The sequence below is a fragment of the Balaenoptera musculus genome, chromosome 7 (genome assembly GCF_009873245.2).
Source record: "Balaenoptera musculus isolate JJ_BM4_2016_0621 chromosome 7, mBalMus1.pri.v3, whole genome shotgun sequence".
Taxonomy (NCBI): Eukaryota; Metazoa; Chordata; class Mammalia; order Artiodactyla; family Balaenopteridae; genus Balaenoptera; species Balaenoptera musculus.
In genome coordinates this window covers 104012457-104031054 of record NC_045791.1, presented here as the reverse complement: position 1 = coordinate 104031054, position 18598 = coordinate 104012457, and the positions used below count along the sequence as shown (strand labels likewise).

Below are 18598 nucleotides of genomic sequence, written 5' to 3'. Positions count from 1 at the left end.
TAATAGCGCCGTGGATCTGTTCCGAGTGGACGTCTGACTGCTCCCCTGCTGCCTCCCTTCCTCGTCGGCCTTCCCCGATCTTGCCTGGACTGCCGGCTCACCCGATCCCCGGGCTTTCCTCTGGTTTGTAGGCCCTTCCGTGGTGTGTTGAACTTTCTGTTCCTCTCCAGTCTCTTCAGCTATTTTTGGCAGTTCGTTTGTTAAAAACCCGGAAAGTTGAGGCTCAGAATCTCCTCTCCAAAAGCAAAACAAAACAAAAAAATACGGGGTAGAAAGTTGAAAGAGCTATTGAGTGGGGTAAAAAACCGACGTTCGGAACAAAGGTCCTAGTTGTTAGAGAAAAAGGCAAGAGGCCTATGTATGAGGCCTGTGTGTGTCGCATTTACCCGGGGCGGGGGGGGGGAGCAGTTAGAGCTGAGGAGTAGTATTATCGGAGGTTTAGAGACGATAAATGGCAGAGGGTTTTATTGAGGCTTATTTTCATATTTAGAGCATGCAAAGAGATCAGTATTAAGTGTGAATTTTAGAGGAGACACAGTTTCCAGTTGTTTTAGAAACTCCCTACTCCACATTCAGCCCCAGCTTTTATGTCATCTTTGTGAAATTGGGGAGCTTTTATTTCATTTATTTTAAGCTTAAAGAGATCACATTAACATGGCTGGGGGTTGTGGGCTTTGTCCACATCTGCCTTTCTGTGAATGTGCCAATATCCATAAGAATTGAAGAACTGTAATGAAGATTATCATTGTTTCCATTCGCTTCCCAGTTTTTTCAGGAGTTTGAGTGGTTTTTAAGTCTGTTCAGCTGACGTTTCCTATTTAATTTGTGTCCATGAACAGGCTTTTTGTTTTATTTTTCATTTAGTTTCTAAAAGTTTTAGAACACTTTTGGCAACTAGAGTTCCTGAAGGTGCTAAACAAGTATCTTTAAGATGAATGGGATGCTAGGCCAGGGTAAAATCAGTGCTTTCACCTAGCAAAGTAAATTTGAAGTAATGTTTACTTTTACATTGTAACTTTCAAGCTTACTGCATTTGTTATCTGGTTAAGGTTGTATGATCCTATTTTAAGGATATCATCCTAGCAAAGAAGACACATGCTGGCCTGGGAATTCATAACACTGCCAGTTAGTAGCTGTGTGACCTTGAGCTGTTCTCTGACCCTATCTGGCCTCCATTTATTTTAATCTGTAAAATGGGGGTGGGTAGTCCCTATCTTACCTACCGGCTGGTTGTGAGATCCAGTGGATATAATGGCTGTGAAAAACTACAAACTGCTGAGTAAGTTTAAGACAATTGTCATTAGCTTTAGAAAATTACATTATCTATTTTGAGGTAATTACAAAAAGATTAACTTTCCTCAGTGGTGGTGGTAGGCGGTGTCTATGTAAGGTAGGTTGGAGATATGAAGTTTATAGCACTTTATAATTTGAAGTTGCTGCTAGATTGGTAGTGGAACTTGGGCCCAATTTTTATGTTACAGTAATTTTTTTTTTTTTTTTTGCATCAGTATGCTTGTTCACCAAACATTGTTAATTCTGTTGAGAGAAACTTCAGACAGATTTCTTTGTGTTTTTATTATGGACAAAATTTATACCTATTCTGGTTTGTGGCTTTTATGAAATTGACTTTCTAATATCAGAGACTACAATTAAGGAAAAACATTTCTGAATCTTGATCTGTTTTCTTTACAGAATCTGGGGAGTTTTTTGTTTTTAATTCTTTTAAGTGGATGGGTGGGGTTCTTTTTGAGCAAATGTGATACCAATTGCTGCTTTATTTTTGCCTGTTTGCTGAGGTAATTTGATGGACTCAAATTGAAAAAGCAACCTGCTTGTTGCTTTTCGTCTTCATTCAGGTTCTTGCTACTGCCCGCCTGACATGCACTTTTCCCACATTTGAATCGTCTTAGGTTCACTGCAACTCACAAGCACTTCCTCAAAAGTTTCTACCCCATGATCTTTTCCTTTTATTTCTTTGTTATCTATACATGCTTCATTTTGTGATTATAGTGCTAGGTTTGTGGACATGCATTGCCTTTGTTTCCCTGACTGATTTATATGCTTCCTGAGGGCAAGGATTATCTAAATGTCATTGTGTTTTGCCTGAAGGTATACTCATAAACCTGATTGAAAATAACACCCATTTTCCTACCCACTCCAAACCAATAATGTTAGCCTGGCCTTGCTGGCTATGCAGCCAGTCTTCCTGCTTGGAAAGGTTCTTGGCCCCCGCAGATTTCTCAGGATGCTGTTTGGTGTAGTGCTCACAGTCTCTCACATCTTCCTCACTACTGTGCCATCAGAGTGCCTGGATAGGGTGGAAGAGTAGGAATTTGGTGGATATTATATAAGACATATAATTTGTAGGTTGTTATATAATCTTGGTGCTTGTAGTTCTTAACATGTAGTGTTAGCTTTACATTTGTGTATTTTCTTTTAGTGCCTGGATATAGTTCAGACAGCTATGCTACAGATTTCTTAAAGGCATAAACCTCTAGCAAATTGTTCTTTACAGTCTCGACCTGGTCTGCTAGGTTACTCTGTACACAGTGTGTGCTTGCTGTTATTTATGGTAAATAGATAAGCATACTGATGCCGAACCAGTCTTTTGATTTTTATTTAAGTAAAACTTAACTTGACTAATGTCCTGGATTTTTAAAAATGCAGTTCTTTATCCCAATTTATTGATAGTTTCAGGGTATGGGCAAAAGAAGTTGTTTCCTAGACTGAAATAAGTCTGCTCGATAGTTTTTCTCTGAGGACTTTGAGATTTTGGTTTTGATTCTTCAGTAGTTTCATTAAACTGGATTGGCCAGAAGAAAAAGCTTCTTGGCGATTTTTCAGACTTACCGGTTTTGTCTTGAGTGTGCAGGAGCTGTTAATAGTCAGTTTTGCAGTTATGCTTGATTTAAAAAGTCATTCTAGGGGCCTAGAGTAAAAAAGCTGCCTGTTACTCTGTTCTTTCATTAATGAACAGCACTGTTCAAGTGAATATCTGATGTGAAGGTAAAAGACTTGGGTTCCAGTTCTGGCAATGCCTTTTCTATGTTTGTGACCTTGGGCAAGTAATTTAACCTTTGTGAGCTTCAGGTGCCTAACCTGAAACATGTGGTTATGGCCACTGACCCTAGAGTTAATTGTCATATAAATGCTCGAATGCTCGACGCTCTTCAGGAGATTAGGCTACAGAGATGGATTGGAACACAGAGCCCTTCCTGCACTGGTTCATTGCTGCATTGACCATTCCCTCATTTGTTAACACTGTTCTACCTAGAACATACTTTTATCAATATTATGTATGTAGGTATTCTACTTGAAACTATTTTGAGCATAGAATAGTATTCCTTAGTTGATTATGAATTTCTTGAAGTTAGTCATTCCTCTATTCCTAGAATCTAGCACAGTGCCTGGCCCTTAATAAAGATTCTTTAAATGTTTATTAAAGGAATAAGTCTTGTGTGAATAAGATGATTCTGAAAGTGAAAATATTTTGTAATGGTTTAATGTAATGTCCTATTTGATTTGTTTCGATAAACATTTTTGGTCACTATTAATGCTAACAAGATTTTGGGAGTTTTCTTCTTAATCTGTTGGTATATATTTTAGAGACTGCAAGTTACTTTGAATCATACATATTAAAAAAAATTAGGGCAAGCCATTTCATATTCTTTAATTGTCCATTATTTGCATGTACTAGTTGACCACTTAAATGCTTCATTGAGGCCCTAAGTATGTTTTGAGACAGTGTGCGTGTTTGTTAATTATAAAATTGAGTTTTATACATCATTTTAGCTTACTCTGTTTCTTTTTAGAAAGGGTGTATTTATTTCTATAAATATAATGTTATTACCCCTACATGGATTCTTGAATGCTATTTATAAGCTGAAGTGTCTATCAACAAGCCTTCAAGACTTCAAGTTACAGCATTTCAATGTGTATCTTAGTCAACTTGTTGGCTGTCATAACCAGTGAGTTCCACCCTGACTTCACAACTCCTACTCATTCCACCCATGGGCAGCATTCTGAATAAATAGATGTACCTTGTGCCGTCGTCTTAAGGTCACATTAACTCATTTTGAAGTCCTCGTACTGGTAAACATGTGTGATGCCCTGGAAACCCAAAGTGAGTTTGTATAGATAGCCTATTTGAAATTCACTGTTGAGTTGTAATTTAAGCTGCTTTGTGTCCTTAGAGAGCAGGTTCATGGAGATCATATGGAGGGCCTCCCCCAGCCCCCTTTTTAAAAAAAATTTGTGAAACCCAAGTGCTTGTAGTTGCCTTGTAAACAGCAAATATGTGAAAATTCTATAACTTCTCTGGCCCCAGTATTTTGTAATCCTGTTTTGCACTCTTGGCTGCATGCAGTCAGATTGAGCTGTTTGTTCCTCTCTGTACACACCCAGGAACTTCATTCTTGCCTTGGCTTTGATTGTCTGTCTACCTGGGTTGTCACCCCTCCCCCATCTTGTACCTTTTGTAGCTACATGTACACCCTTAACTTTTTTTTTTTGAATTTTATTTTATTTATTTATACAGCAGGTTCTTATTAGTTATCCATTTTATACATATTAGTGTATATATGTCAATCCCAAACACCCTTAACTTTCTTTCAATAGCTCCTGTAAGATTTTCAGTCTTCACTCTCTTCTCCCCTTCTCCCTTCTACAACATTTTATTTGTTTCAGTTATGGCTTTCACAGTCTGTCTTATTAGTTGTTTACATCTTTTTTATGATATCATCTTTGGCTTCTTGGGGGTAGAGGTCCCATTCTTCTCTTCTTACAGAGGCTGGCACAAGGCTCCAACATAATGTGTTGTACATGGTAGGTGGCAGTGGTAGAGTTCATTTTGGTGACACATTGAGAAACTATATTGTGAAGTAATAGTAAAGTATTGACACAGTTTACTGTGAACTTGCTTATTTTATTTTATTTTTTGGCAGCTTGCAGGATCTTAGTTCCCCGACCAGGGATTGAACCCCCGGCCCTCAGCAGTGAAAGTGCAGACTCCTAACCACTGGACCGCTGGGGAATTCCCTCAACTTGCTTATTTTAGTTTTTCAGGGCTTGGTAGCTGAGTGTAGGATCCTAGAATATAAAATTTTCAGAATTAGGCTCATTAAAATCAGGTACTTAAGGGATTGTTAAGGCACTAGACTGTTTTAGTGACTTGGTTACCCCAGGTTTAGCATTTGGGGATTATGTTCATTAGTAGATGAAATTTGTTTATCATTACAAGTTTTTATCGAGTGCTTACTGTGCACCACAGGACTGTGCTGGGACGAATACAAAAAGGACTTAGTTTTTGTCCTTTGAGTTTCGTTATGTTTCGTTTAGTTGATAATCACTTTTATTCTTAAACTGACTTGATAACTATGTATAATTAGCATAGAGAAGTATTCTGTAAATATTCTAAATGCAAGTTTTCTGCATTTAGAAAACCTGATATGAGAGTCTAATTTAAGAAACAGATGAATTAGGGCATGCTTTTTTGGCTGTACTGAATAAATTGTTGGAAGTGCCTTCATTATACACATATTTCATCAGTAACGAATGCATGTGCATTTCTGGTTCCATATAAGGTTTACCCTCTTGGAGAGTGCTGAGGAGAAATTAAGAGACATAAAATGAGAGGTCTTATTTCAAAATGTACTAATATTGCAGATAAACTCAAATTATGTCAAAAGAATATAACATTGTGCACATTTGTTATTAAGTACAAAGTTGAGTTTTATACAGTGAGTACTCAGAAGTTTAGAGAGAGACTGAAGTTATTGAGGAAGACTTTATGGAGAGAGGAGGGGCTTGAGCTGGCGCTAATTGTTCAGATAGGTGTAGAAAGGACTGGGAGCTTAAAGGAGTAGTTGTGGCGAGGATCTAATGGCCCTCTGGAGTAGAGGGTCCACATTTATGAAATAACAGGAAATTTGGGCTGAAATTATTGAGGTTCTTAAATGGGAGATTAAGAAATTCGATTTAAATAGACATGTTGAAGTTATGGTAGATACATGAATAGGCAGTGACAACGTGAAAAGATATTTAATTTGTAAATGAACTGAAAAGAAAACTAAACGTGCTTTTAGATCTTATTTTTCTTTTTATGAAATTGCTTCCCTTTTTAGGACTGCATATAAGGGTCTTTGTGGTAAGTTTTGGGGCAATAAAAGCAGTGGAGGTCAAACTTCTTGTTCAGTTTCCCTGCTTAATAGTTTAAAAAGTTTTGTTCTGTAGGCAGGAGCTGGTTAAGTGTCTAAATGACTCCCACTGCCGCTCTGTTCAGTCACAGAATTCTTCCTTTAGTGGAAGCTGGCAGTCGCTTTCCCTTAACTCATTCAGCTATTGTTTATTCAGAGATTTAAAAAAAGTCAGTACTGTTTAAGAATTAATACATGTTTTTTGTGAGTTACTCAGTTATTTGTCAAGTCTTATTTATAGGAAAACCTTTTGCTTAGTATCTGATCTAATGCACTAAAAAAATGTTTAAAACAAAAGCAAATTGTGGTTTAAGTTTTTACATATTTTTTAAAAGGTGCAAATTAATATTAATCAAGTTAAATATTTTAATAAAATATTTGCCTCGCACTCTGGTTGATGTCACAGTAGACTATTTGTTACCCCTTTTACTTTTACAAAAGTACGTACAACAGGATTTCAAACATGGGAAATCAGGTTACATGTGGCTGAAGGGAAAATAAAGCAAAAGAGAATATTTATTTGGGGGTCTGGTAGCCATAATATTTAGCTTTCTTTAGCAGCTTTTATTTCTAGTATGTTCTTGTAGACTTTGCTGTCTGTAGTTTGAATTAACTTGATTTTTCCTTATGTGGGGATAGCAGAGATGCTAGCTGTTAGTGCAAGTTTATGACATAAAATAATATGTTAAGGCTGTATAGTACAAAATTTGTGGGGTTTTGTGGACTTCAGAATAAAAACATTTGTGAAGTCTCTGTATTTTACTGCTGCAACAGGCAGTAGTGCTTATTTTTCTGCAAGACAGTCATGCAGCTTCCTAGTTTTTTCCTTTATCAAGCATGTATTTCCATTTCTTCTGCCCACCTAGGGAAAGCGAGTGGGTTAGTCTCCAGAGAAATTAGACCTAATCTCTGCCCTTCCATCTCAGATCAAAAAGTATTTGGGCCCTTCTCCCAGTAGATGGCAACAATTAGGCTCATTTTTGAGAAGATTCAGTAGTTCTTAACTTCGGGATCAGACCTGTTTGCTAATTATTTCTCAACTGTCATTAGGAATTTTAGTATTGATTTTCACATTTTGGCCTCAAAATACTTTTGTCAGAAAGCTAGACTTTTAATTGCAGAGTTCATCTCCTCTTCACCCTGCCTTTTGACAAATTTTGCCCTTCCAGTTACTGCTATGAAGTAAGACTTGGGGAATTTCAGCCTTTGGTGTGGCACTGTAAGATAATCTGCTTCTGCCTCTTCTAACCAGCTGGTATTACTTTTCAGCTGCCTGGATATTAGGCCATGCCGTTTTTTCCCCAGGTATCTTTCTCATTACACAAACTACTGAGAGCAATCACTGAAGAGATAACAAACCATCATTTGGGATCTTTGTTGTAGCACCTGTTTTAGGTGATATTCAATTTATTTTTCTTGCATCAGCTGAGGTTTTGGTAAACTTAATGTTTGCTGGAATTAGCAGCTTTTCTATCTCTTCTGTGGGCTGGGCCTTCTGCTTCACTCATGTGTTTATTAATGCTTTGGTTTTTGTTACTAAAATTAAGAGGATTCATAATTGTGCAGTTAACTTGAGTTTACTATATTTAGAGAAAGTTAGAACTTTTTCAGGATACTTGCTGAGTTTACTTGAACATATAATGCTATAGTAAAGGATTTGGGAAGTTTCCATATTACTTAAGAGAGTTTTAAAATTAGGAATGGCTTAATCCATAGTTCTTTTAAGGAATGTGAAGCCGAGGATTTAGTAAAACTATAATTCTAAAATATTCTGCAAGGATTTCTGTTTTAAGGGCTGGTATTAGCATCATGGTACAAGGGAAGAAATTATCTTGGTTTCAGCAACTGCTGCATTGATTTTTAAAGATGTTTCTTGACTTGAATTAGCAATACTCTCAAATCTAGAAAAACAACCATTTATGACATCTCTGTTCTCAGTGAAGTTAGTCTGAAGTTAGCAGTGGAGATAGAATTAATATATATGAATAATAAGCAAGTGGTATGCATTATTATAAGTAGTTTTGAACACTTATTATTTCAAGTCCTAGGTTAAGTATGGGATGATGAAGATATACAGATGTGGTCCTTGACTTTGAGTTTATAGTCTCATTAGGGAGGGTGGTAAACTTGGGGACAAAATTAACCATAAAAACTCTTAAGCTGAATTCTGAGACATAACTCAGATGCCTCATCAGGTGACTAGCTGTTTGGAATAGAGAATATGGTAAAAATATTACCAAGATATTTCTCAGAATGGTCATGTTATCTGCATCCATGTATACTTGCCCACATAGAATTCTGAATTCAGTTCCTTGTTTTGTTACCCTTGTGATGTGACTTTCGCTGTAAGTGTGTTTAATATAGTGAGTAGTGATGTAAATCAGTCCAGTGGTATGGGAGATTAATGGCATAATAATAGTAAGGAAAGCCTTCATGAATAAAAGCTACGGCAACTAACCTCTATTGAATTCTTTCCTTGGTACAATGGTATTTTACATGGGTTAACAGAGTCTCTGGGGGGGGGGTGGGGTGGGGTGGGGTGGAGATGGATAGGTGAATGGGTGAACTGAAGAGTCAGGACATTCTAGACAAAGAGTGTAATGAGGGCGAATGAGTCTGTATCAGAAGAGGATATAAATTTTCAGAAGTGGCAGAGGAGACTTAACTGTGCTAAGTAAATATATTCTGCATTCTGTGTTTATTTTAATGACTTCTTTGTCCCATATCTTTATATAAGGAAGATAGCCATATTCTTCCTATGCTTTGAGTATCCCTGGGTTATAACCCCAATTGGAATAACAGCAAAAATATAAATATAGTAGAAAATAAGATGGAAGTGTGACTCAATATCTGTGTATACATTTACGTGAATGTTTCTCCTTAAAGTTGGCATTTTTATCATGTAATTTTAATCCGTTTTCATAGAAAATTTTGCTTTTCCATGGCTACGCACATTTATATATTGTGAAGGAAGTGTCATTTAGAAAGAATATGGGCTTTGAGGCTAGACACTGTTTAAACAAGGTCCCCATATGTCAGCTGTGTGATCTTGGGCAAGTCATTTAAACTCTCTGAGGCTTAGTTTACTTGGGTATAAAATGGGTTGCTGTTAGGATCTTACATAAATAGTATATACTTGATAAATAGTAGCTGCTGCTATTTTTATTTATAGTGATAAAGAAAAAAATGTATGTTAAATTGACTATTTAGGGGAGGGTTTACACAATATCACCTTTCAGAACGGGTCAGCAAACATTTTTTGCAAGGCGCCAGATGGTGACTGTTTTTGGCCTTGCAGGTCAGCTCTTGTAGGGTGAGAGCAGCCATTGACCCTGTCCTCCTGAAACTTTACAAAGTGAAGTGGTTGGCCAGATTTGGCCTGTGGGCTGTAATTTGCCAACCTCTGCTCCAGAATATTACTTGCCGCTGTTTACTTTGTTCATAGGAATTTAAAATGCTATCTGTGTGTTTCAAAGATAACATGATAATGTCTAAGTGATAAAGGAGTTTAGGGTAAGTGGTTGAGAGCAAAGATTGGGATTCAGGACTTCCCTCGTGGCGCAGTGGTTAAGAATCCGCCTGCCAATGCAGGGGACACGGGTTCGAGCCCTGGTCCGGAAAGATTCCACATGCCTCAGAGCTACTAAGCCCGTGCTCCACAACTACTGAGCCTGCGAGCCACAACTGTTGAGCCAGCGTTCCACAGCTCCTGAAGCCCGCGCGCCTAGAGCCCGTGCTCCGCAACAAGAGAAGCCACCGCAGTGAGAAGCCTGCGCACTGCAACGAAGAGTAGCCCCTGCTCGCCACAACTAGAGAAAGCCTGCGCACAGCAACCAAGACCCAATGTAGCCAAAAATAAATAAATAAATTTTTTTTTTTTTTAAAAGATTAGGATTCAACTTAAATTTTGGCTCTAATGCTATTAGCAGTGTGACCTGCGGTAAGTCACTTCATTTTGTCTTCAGTTTCCCCACCTGTAAAATGGGAATAATAATACTAGGTTTGTTGTGAGGATTAAATTAGTTAATACGTAAAACTTTTAAAACAGTGCCTGGTACAGGATAAGTGCTCAGTGTGTTACCTGTTGTTAGTAACCATTCTTTTTGAGCGGAAGCATTTTTATTTTCCTTTCCTTTATTGATAACCTATCTAAAACAACAGGTTTGAGAAGAAAAGATGAATTTCTCTGAATCATCTTGGAATTACTTGAGTGACAGAGTTTTAGGCTTTGAAGGAGGAGATCAGTTGAGAGTGTTGGTAGACTCTGCAACAAGATGGACTTGGGTTCTGGTTTCCTAGTTGTTTGACCTTGGGCAAGTTGCTTAATGTGTAAATTATAGAAAATACATAATTTACAGGATTCCTTTGAGGTTTTTTTTCATATTTATTTATTTTTGGCTGCATCACGTCTTCGTTGTGGCATGCGGGATCTTTTCGTTGGGGCGCACAGGCTTCTCTCTAGTTGCAGTGCACGGGCTCAGTAGTTGTGGCATGCGGGCTCTTTAGTTGTGGCACGTGGGCTTAGTTGCCTCGCGGCATGTGGGACCTTAGTTCCCCCACCAGGGGTTGAACCCACGTCCCCTGCATTGGAAGGTGGATTCTTAACCACTGGACCACCAGGGAAGTCCCTCCTTTGAGTTTTTTTTTTTTTTTTTTTTTTTTTTTTTAATTTTATTTATTTATTTATTATTTATTTTTGGCTGTGTTGGGTCTTCATTTCTGTGTGAGGGCTTTCTCTAGTTGCGGCGAGCGGGGGCCACTCTTCATCGCGGTGCGCGGGCCTCTCACTATCGCGCCTCTCTTGTTGGGGAGCACAGGCTCCAGATGCGCAGCGCAGCAATTGTGGCTCACGGGCCTAGTTGCTCTGCGGCATGCGGGATCTTCCCAGACCAGGGCTTCGAACCCGTGTCCCCTGCATTGGCAGGCGGATTCCAACCACTCTGCGCCACCAGGGAAGCCCCTCCTTTGAGTTTTTAAATGAAAGTGAAGTATTAATCACACTGCCTAGTTCACAGCTAAGTATTATATTACATTTTTTTGATTAGGATATTGGCTCTTAGGAGGAATTTATAGTAGCTTTATTCTAATATTGCTTTTAAATGATGACGTTTTTCACAGTTGTATTAATGTATAAAGTTACAGTTGACAGTGTAAATTTATTATTTTTAAGATGTTATAATTTTGGTGTTTAGTACATTTAATAGTTAAGATGAAACTTAAAGAGTGAAGGAAAAATATCCCTGAGCTGGTCTTACAGTAAGTGTTTTTTGAAAAGCTTTTCCGGGGGGCAGTTTCTTCTTTTGATCTAGGTTCACAGGTTTATACAAATGTTATAAAAGTAGTGTAAGGAGTATCCCAAATTCCTTTTATCCACTCTCAAGTTGACGGTTTTAGTGTTGTTTGTTGTTAGAAGATAAATTTGTTTTCAAACTTTTTATCAAAAACGTTTTTTTTTTTAAGAAGTAGATGTAAATCTACTGAAAAAAGGGTCATGTGGTGAACGCTTTTTTTTTCATGTGGCTCTTTACCAGTGGTTAGTTCACTTTTCATAGCGCTGTGAATGCGCTGGAATGTCCTTGGTCCGACTCTGGCCATCATTGGTGAACATTATTATACGGAGTCTTAAGGTCCACATTGGCAGTTGGACATTCCTAAATATCCTGCTTTTTAAGGGACTTACTTGCTTTGCTTTGTTCAATGAGTGCCGCCCCGCTTCCCCGTCCTTACTAGTCGGTGGGCTTGGATATGTTTAGACCCTACTCTCTCTAGCTTTATAGTGTTGAGTTGCAAAACTACTTGCTAGAATTGTGTATTAAGTGGGTAAGTTGAGAGTGAGGGCTTGTGTCATGTGGTTTTAAGAGTGATAATTCTTGTAGCGCAAAGGTATTTCAGTACTTTTCTTTTCAGTTGAGGGGATCAGTAAGGCCTTTTTAAAACAGATACTTTAAACCTCTGCTTCTGATAAAAGAAAAAAAAAAAAAAAAAGTACCTTTATCTGAAGTAGGTAAGGGCCTGTTGTATACCAGGCAGACATATGCAAAACCTTTTGCCCTTAACTTTCTCGACATATCTTCTCTCCTAATGGCCTAAAATTACTAATTTAATCCTAAATTCCTGAATTCCTAAATGTCTTTCCCTTTGCCTACCATTCCTTAGTAATGGCTCCTACTGTCTGTACTTGCCTGCTGAAGAGTCTTAGGTAAGAGGACTTAAATATTTTAAAAAATAAACTAATAAGTTTACAATAGTTTCAGATTTACAGAAAGTTGCAAAGATGGTTACCCTAATACACTCCTCACCCAGTTTTTTAAGATCTTCCATTACTGTGATATATTTGACTCAACTAATGAGCCAATACGATACATTATTACTACTTACACTTATTTGGACTTCGTTAGTTTTCTTTGTTTATAATTTATTTATTCATTTATTTAATTTTTGGCTGCATTGGGTCTTCGCTGCTGGGTTCTCTCTAGTTGCTGAGAGACGGGGCTACTCTTTGTTGCGTGCGCAGGCTTCTCATTGAGGTGGCTTTCTCTTGTTGGGAGCACGGCTCTAGCGCGCGGCTTCAGTAGTTGTGGCACACGGGCTTCAGTAGTTGTGGCTCGCGGGCTTAGTTGCTCCGCGGCATGTGGGATCTTCCCGGACCAGGGCTCAAACCCGTGTCCCCTGCATTGGCAGGCGGATTCTTAACCACTGCACCACCAGGGAAGCCTTGGACTTGCTTAGTTTTACCTAATGTCTTTCTGTTCAGGATCCATCCAGGGTGCCACATTACGTTACATTTAGTGAGCAACTTTTAAAAACTCAAATTTTTGAGGCATGTGTTTTTCTCATTATAAAGTACAAAGTGATAGTTAAAATCTGAATAAAGAAAAATATAAGAAAATTAGGACCATACATATCTTACCATCTTATATAAACATTTTTGTATTTTCTTCTAGCTTTTGTTTTAATAAAAATGGGTCCATATTATATGTTTCCCCGTGCTATTTTGATGAACATTTTCCTATTTCATTATGAGTTCTTCATTAGTTTGCTTTGTATTTATTTGACTTAACCATAATTTATCCAATCTTCTAGTCCTTTGTTAGATTTTTTAAAAACTGTTACAAGGAATAGTTTTGTACCTAAAGCCATGTTTTAAATGGGGTGTCTTCCTCCCTTGTGTTTTGTATTAACTTGGGAAATGTTCTCGTATGTATGTGAGACGTGTGTGTGCTGTGGCAGTCCGTGGGAAGAGTTGGAAGGCTCCTCATGACTTTCAGGGTCCTGCGTGGCTGGCTCTTGCCCACCTCTTTGACATCAATCTCTACTCTTCTTTCAATTTCACCTTTTACTTGGCTTTCTTGTTGGCCTGTAGTGCTCTTCTAGATCTTAACCTGGCTGTTTGTTGCCTCATGCATGAGTTCTTGGCTCAGATGTTACCCCTCAAAGAGACCTTACTTGGTCACCCTATCCACAGTAATTCAGTTATCGGATAGGAACATTCACTTGCAGTACTAGAAAACATGACTACAGCGTCTAAACAACTGGGGTTCATTTTCCTCATACAGCATGGTTCAGCTGTACAGTGGGTTCCAGCAAGGACCAGGCTCTGTGTGTTTTTCTGCTCTGCCTGCCTTAGCAAGTGGTTCTCTTGGACACCAGATAACTGTCATGGCTTGAAGTCATTGTGTCCATCTCATATTGGAGGCAGGAAGGAGAAGATGAGGTGTTTTGTTTTTTTTTTTATACAGAAAGCAAAAGTATTCCTGGAGGATGCTTAGCGTACCTCACCATACCTCTTGCTGGGGAGAACTAGGCCGCACCTCTGGCAAATATAAAAAGGTAATGATATTTTTGTACAAAGGTAGGTTTAGACCACTGCCTTTTAAATTCTTTTGATCTGCAGTCCATGATAAGAAATGCCTTACTTTGCATCACCAGTGTATATGTAGATACATGTATGTAACTGAAATAAATTTCACAAATGATACTTAACCATTACACATGCTGCTATTTTCTATTCTCTACTTTGCTTAAAATTTCTGGTTATGATCTTTTAAGATGGAGGATTCTTAACCTTTTTTGTGATGAGGACCCTTTAGCAATCTGAAGCTGTGGACTCCCCAAAGTAATATTTTTAAACTCATAAAGTGAATGCTGAAGACAAAACCCAAATACGTCAGAATGTTAAAATCTAGCTCTCAAACTGTTAAACTAGTTTGTTGTAGTGTAGTAATATGTTTCTTTATTAGCCCTTTCAATAACATGATCTAGCAGCTGTTCAAAGCAGTGATGAGTGTAAATGATATTTTGAGGTATCTGTAACAATTGTAATGTGATATGATAATATGTGTGACTTCTCTTAGTGCAAAGTCAAAGGTACTGCCAGTAATATTGTGGTTTGTTGCCTGTTCATGATAGAAGAAAAAGTTTTTCAGTTAGAGGTTGGTGAAATTATTTTTTTCAATCCACGTTTGTGAACTCCTGATTGTGAACCCCTGGTCTAAATTGCTTCCAAGGCGCTCATCTTGCAGTTTGAGGAAAATACAAATCATGGCTCATCCTCTAGGGCCAGGGGAGTAGCTTACTTCCTTGGAGAGGACGGGGTTTGTACCCCATGTAAGGCAGGGTTCTTTGAGCAGGGAGGAGAGGTGGGTCGGACGGGGTTTGGGTAGGGAGCGCTGTCTTCCTCCTCCTCCTCCTGACTGTAGTCTCCTCCTCCTCCTCCTCCTTTATTCTCCTGAGTGCTTGATTTTCTCACAGTACTATCTTATTTGCTCTTTGCCTGCCTTCCCTAGTAGAGTATCAGTTCCGAGAGGGGAGAGACTGTCTTATTACCCCTTTCTCCCAGGGCCTAAAACCTGTGAAGTAGGGTAATCAATAAATATTCGTTAAGTAAATGAGTAGCTGAATAAGACCCAGAACTCCCATATATCAGCTAACAAGACTGGGCCTGGATGTCCTCTAATTCTCCCCTCCGTCCCCCAAAACAGGTGCAACTGATGTAAAGGCTTAAAAGTGAGATCATTTATGTAAAGTCACTGCTATGAAGTGCTATGCAAATGAGATGGGTTTTTTTCCTTAATGGAAGATTGTAAAATGACTTGTGTTCATGTGGTTCCCCACCTTGCATTTTTAAAAGTGTGGGTATATCTCAGATGGTTTATAAACCAGGAGCAGAGATATTTTTAAAAATTAGTATAGGAGAAATAAAAAGAAAATTACTCTCTGTAAAGAATCGTAGTCTAAGGACATTAATCTAAATCTCCCTGGAGTTAACATTTCCCCCCCCACCCCTTTAACCTTAAAGCAATCTGCTTTCTCTTCAGCGGGCGGTTTTTTTTCCGCTTTTTAAAGTGGGTTGACTTAAAATGCAGCAAACCTGATTAATGAAAGTGCTGAAAGAATTGGTTGCTATCATTAATTTTTTGTTTTAAGTTGGTGGTTAACCACACTTTATTTTAAAGTTTTCTTAAAACAATATTCCTGACTTATAAGACATATCAGTGCCTTTGCACGGTTAGAACATAAACATCTGTTGATAGAATACATTTTTTCTGGTCCTCATAACTGTCTTGAATATCTACTCCTCAATCTTCAGGCTTAGTTAAAAAGTTTAGTTAAAAGGTAACCTAGTAATTTCTTTTGGATCGCAGGGCTTTGTGAACCCTAGAAGAACTTCTTTGGGGACAGATACGTGATATTATCCCTGTTGGATTTATTGTTGTTTGCTTTAGAAAAAGTCATAGTGCTTAAAGTCATTCAACATTCGGTATTGTGGCATTTAACAGTAAAATGTTTGTTAGTTCCTATGCAGACACTTCTGGTTTTCATTTTATTTTTATATTTTATGGACTGTGAAGTGAGAAGCTGTCATTTGTTTAGAATAGAGACTAGGAAGATGTGGTGTAAGTAGTAAGGAAATCAGATTATCAGTGAGGTTTAGTAACTGCCTTAGAAAATGCACTCTGCTGTATTTAGGAGTCTTCATTCTTAACAGATGATGATCATTTATCTTTAAAATGTCAGTTGGTTTACAGTACCTCCCAATACCTGTTGGGGGAAGAGTCTGGCGTATCACACTTTGTTGGCATATTTGAAGGTTTAAAAGCAACACATTCAAGGTTTTCCTTTTTATACAATACTTTGGAAGACAGGAAATATTTTCACAGCAAAGTAGTTTTTTTCTTTTTTAAGTGGCTTTATTGAGATATAATTCATATGCCAGGCAGTTCACCCATTTAAAGTGCATAATGTGTTTAATATTCTCAGAGTTGTGCAAGTATCACCACTGTCTAACTACAGAACATTTTCATCACTCCAAAAAGAAACCCTCTGTTTGTTGGATTCTACACACTTTTAGGTTAAGTTTTAGAATTGACAATTCCATTGTGAGGTAGTGTCTTCCTGTTGGTTAAAATCTTAACCAGTCCCCTGCCCCCAGCCATCTTGCCCTGTTGTGTAGATGGAAACTACCTGTTACTTGGCTTTCTCCTCCTAGGAGGGCTCATCCCTTTTGGCAGTTTTGACTTACTGTTTCTACTTAAAATTGTTGTTATTTGAATTTAAACATTCTGTTAACTGGAAGGTAATGCTTATTTGTTAACTGTGATGACAGTGTCACTTGAAGAAGGCTGGATAGGAAATTGTTCTTGGAAGATGCCAAGTTCACTTCAGAACCAAACTCAAGAGTGGTGTTTCTACTTGTCAGGGAGCAATTTACCAGTTCTTTTTGATATTGCACAGTTATAGAAGTCCACCTAACAGGTAGAAATAAAATTTGTGATTGGCTCTTACAAACGTCTATCCATTTTTTTATTATTTAGAAGTTTATATGGAATGTTTTGTTTTAAAAGACCTGTTAGCACATTCTGCATTCTTATATTTGGTATGCAGTTTGGTTGGAAGCGTTTAGGTGTGAGTTGTGTGTTTGGGGTGTCTTTTGTCATTTTAATTGTTAAGGTGTTGTCAGGCTTTCCTCTCAGACCCATCTCCACTATTGCTGTTCTATTGTTGTTGTCATTTGTTCATTCATTCAGTCATGCTCCTAGGCTTTTCTGAAGCAGTTTCTCTGTGTGGAAACACCCCTTTTGCATTCCATTCCTAATAGCTCCCTTCTGTCCTGGGCACATAACTTTTTATCCATAACAGTTTTCATATTTCCACCCCTGGGAGGTTTTTGGCTCCCTGAGGGCTTGGGTTGCTCTTGTGTAACAGTACTTAAGGTAGTAATCTATCATCTTTTACTCTAGTTGTTAACAGTTTGGTCTTCCATTGTTCTGAGCCTCTCAGAGTCCCTTTAAATCTTGCATGCATCCTACCAAAGTCCCCAACCTGCTCACCTCTGAGTTGTCTTTAAAAGAAGGCCAGGACTAGCTGATGTCTCAGCACAGCACATGATAGAATCTTCCGGAACCCCTTTGGCACTTCTGGTTTATTCTTTTTGGTTTTTATGAATTTTTTTTCCCCCCCAGAAGAAACTTAACTGTCCTGTTTTACATCCTAGAGGTGTGGCAGTACTTTCTCTTTCTACCTCTCCCTCTAGTTTATTTTGGTTATTTTTCTATTTGTGAGTGAGAAATGATTGAGCATAGAAATTTGGTGGCTCTGGTTTTGTTCAGTTCTTTCTCTTGTCTAATACAAGTTTCATCTTCATATTTTTCTTCTTTTTAAAGTTTAATAAAGGGTGGGAAAAGAGTTACCAAGTTTTAAGATTTCTTGATATTGATTTTAATGTATTCAGTAGTGCTATTTGGTTTTTCAGAGTGGAACCTTATTTTAGTGATACTGAATGTGTTATCACTTAAAAATGTTGATTTTTAAACATTTATATAACATACTACAAATGGAAAGTTATAAACTGGGTTTGATGGGTATGAATTTATCCTTTTAAAGGACAGTGTAATAGAAAATTGGTCCAAGAGTCAGGAGACTGCTAATCTGATTTTAAGCTTAGATACTTGAGCCTAGATGAATTTCCTTTGAGCCTCTCTTCTGTTAAATATGAGTAAATTTTTTCTTTCTATAATTCTGGGGTTGTTAGGATTTAAGAGAGAGGCCCATGTCAGAAGAATACAAAGTATTTGTATAGAACAACAATATACAAAGACTTAATAGTTTTGTCTTTGTTATTGGAGGAAATATTGAATCTCCACACACGAGTCAGGTTTTAAAGAGCAGCAGTGCCACAAATTTGGAGCATAAAAAATAAAGTAGGATGTGAAAAAATGCAGACTTTGATTGGACACGTTTGAGATCGATTACCCACATGTGTCTAATGAAATCTTTAAGGATGAAAACAGGCAGCTGGGCCTTAGGAACAAAGAACTGAAACCAACAATTCAGATACCTGTTACCTTTACTGTGGTATGTCTGCTTTATTTCTCTCTCTCTCAAGACTGTTTCCTAATGTGACT

At 37.9% G+C, this 18598-nt stretch overlaps 1 protein-coding gene across 26 annotated transcripts in view; it reads left to right on the top strand.

Moving 5' to 3' along the window:
- TRIP12 (thyroid hormone receptor interactor 12) overlaps positions 1 to 18598 on the top strand; it is a 148488-nt gene that overhangs the window by 2498 nt on the left and 127392 nt on the right. Inside the window, exon 1 of one of the 26 annotated variants that reach the window (XM_036857291.1) lies at positions 14006 to 14024. The exons of the other annotated variants lie outside the window; for them this stretch is intronic. The gene's annotated coding sequence lies outside the window, so the exon portion shown is untranslated. Of the gene's footprint in view, positions 1 to 14005; positions 14025 to 18598 lie in introns of those variants that run through there. 26 annotated transcript variants of the gene reach the window in all.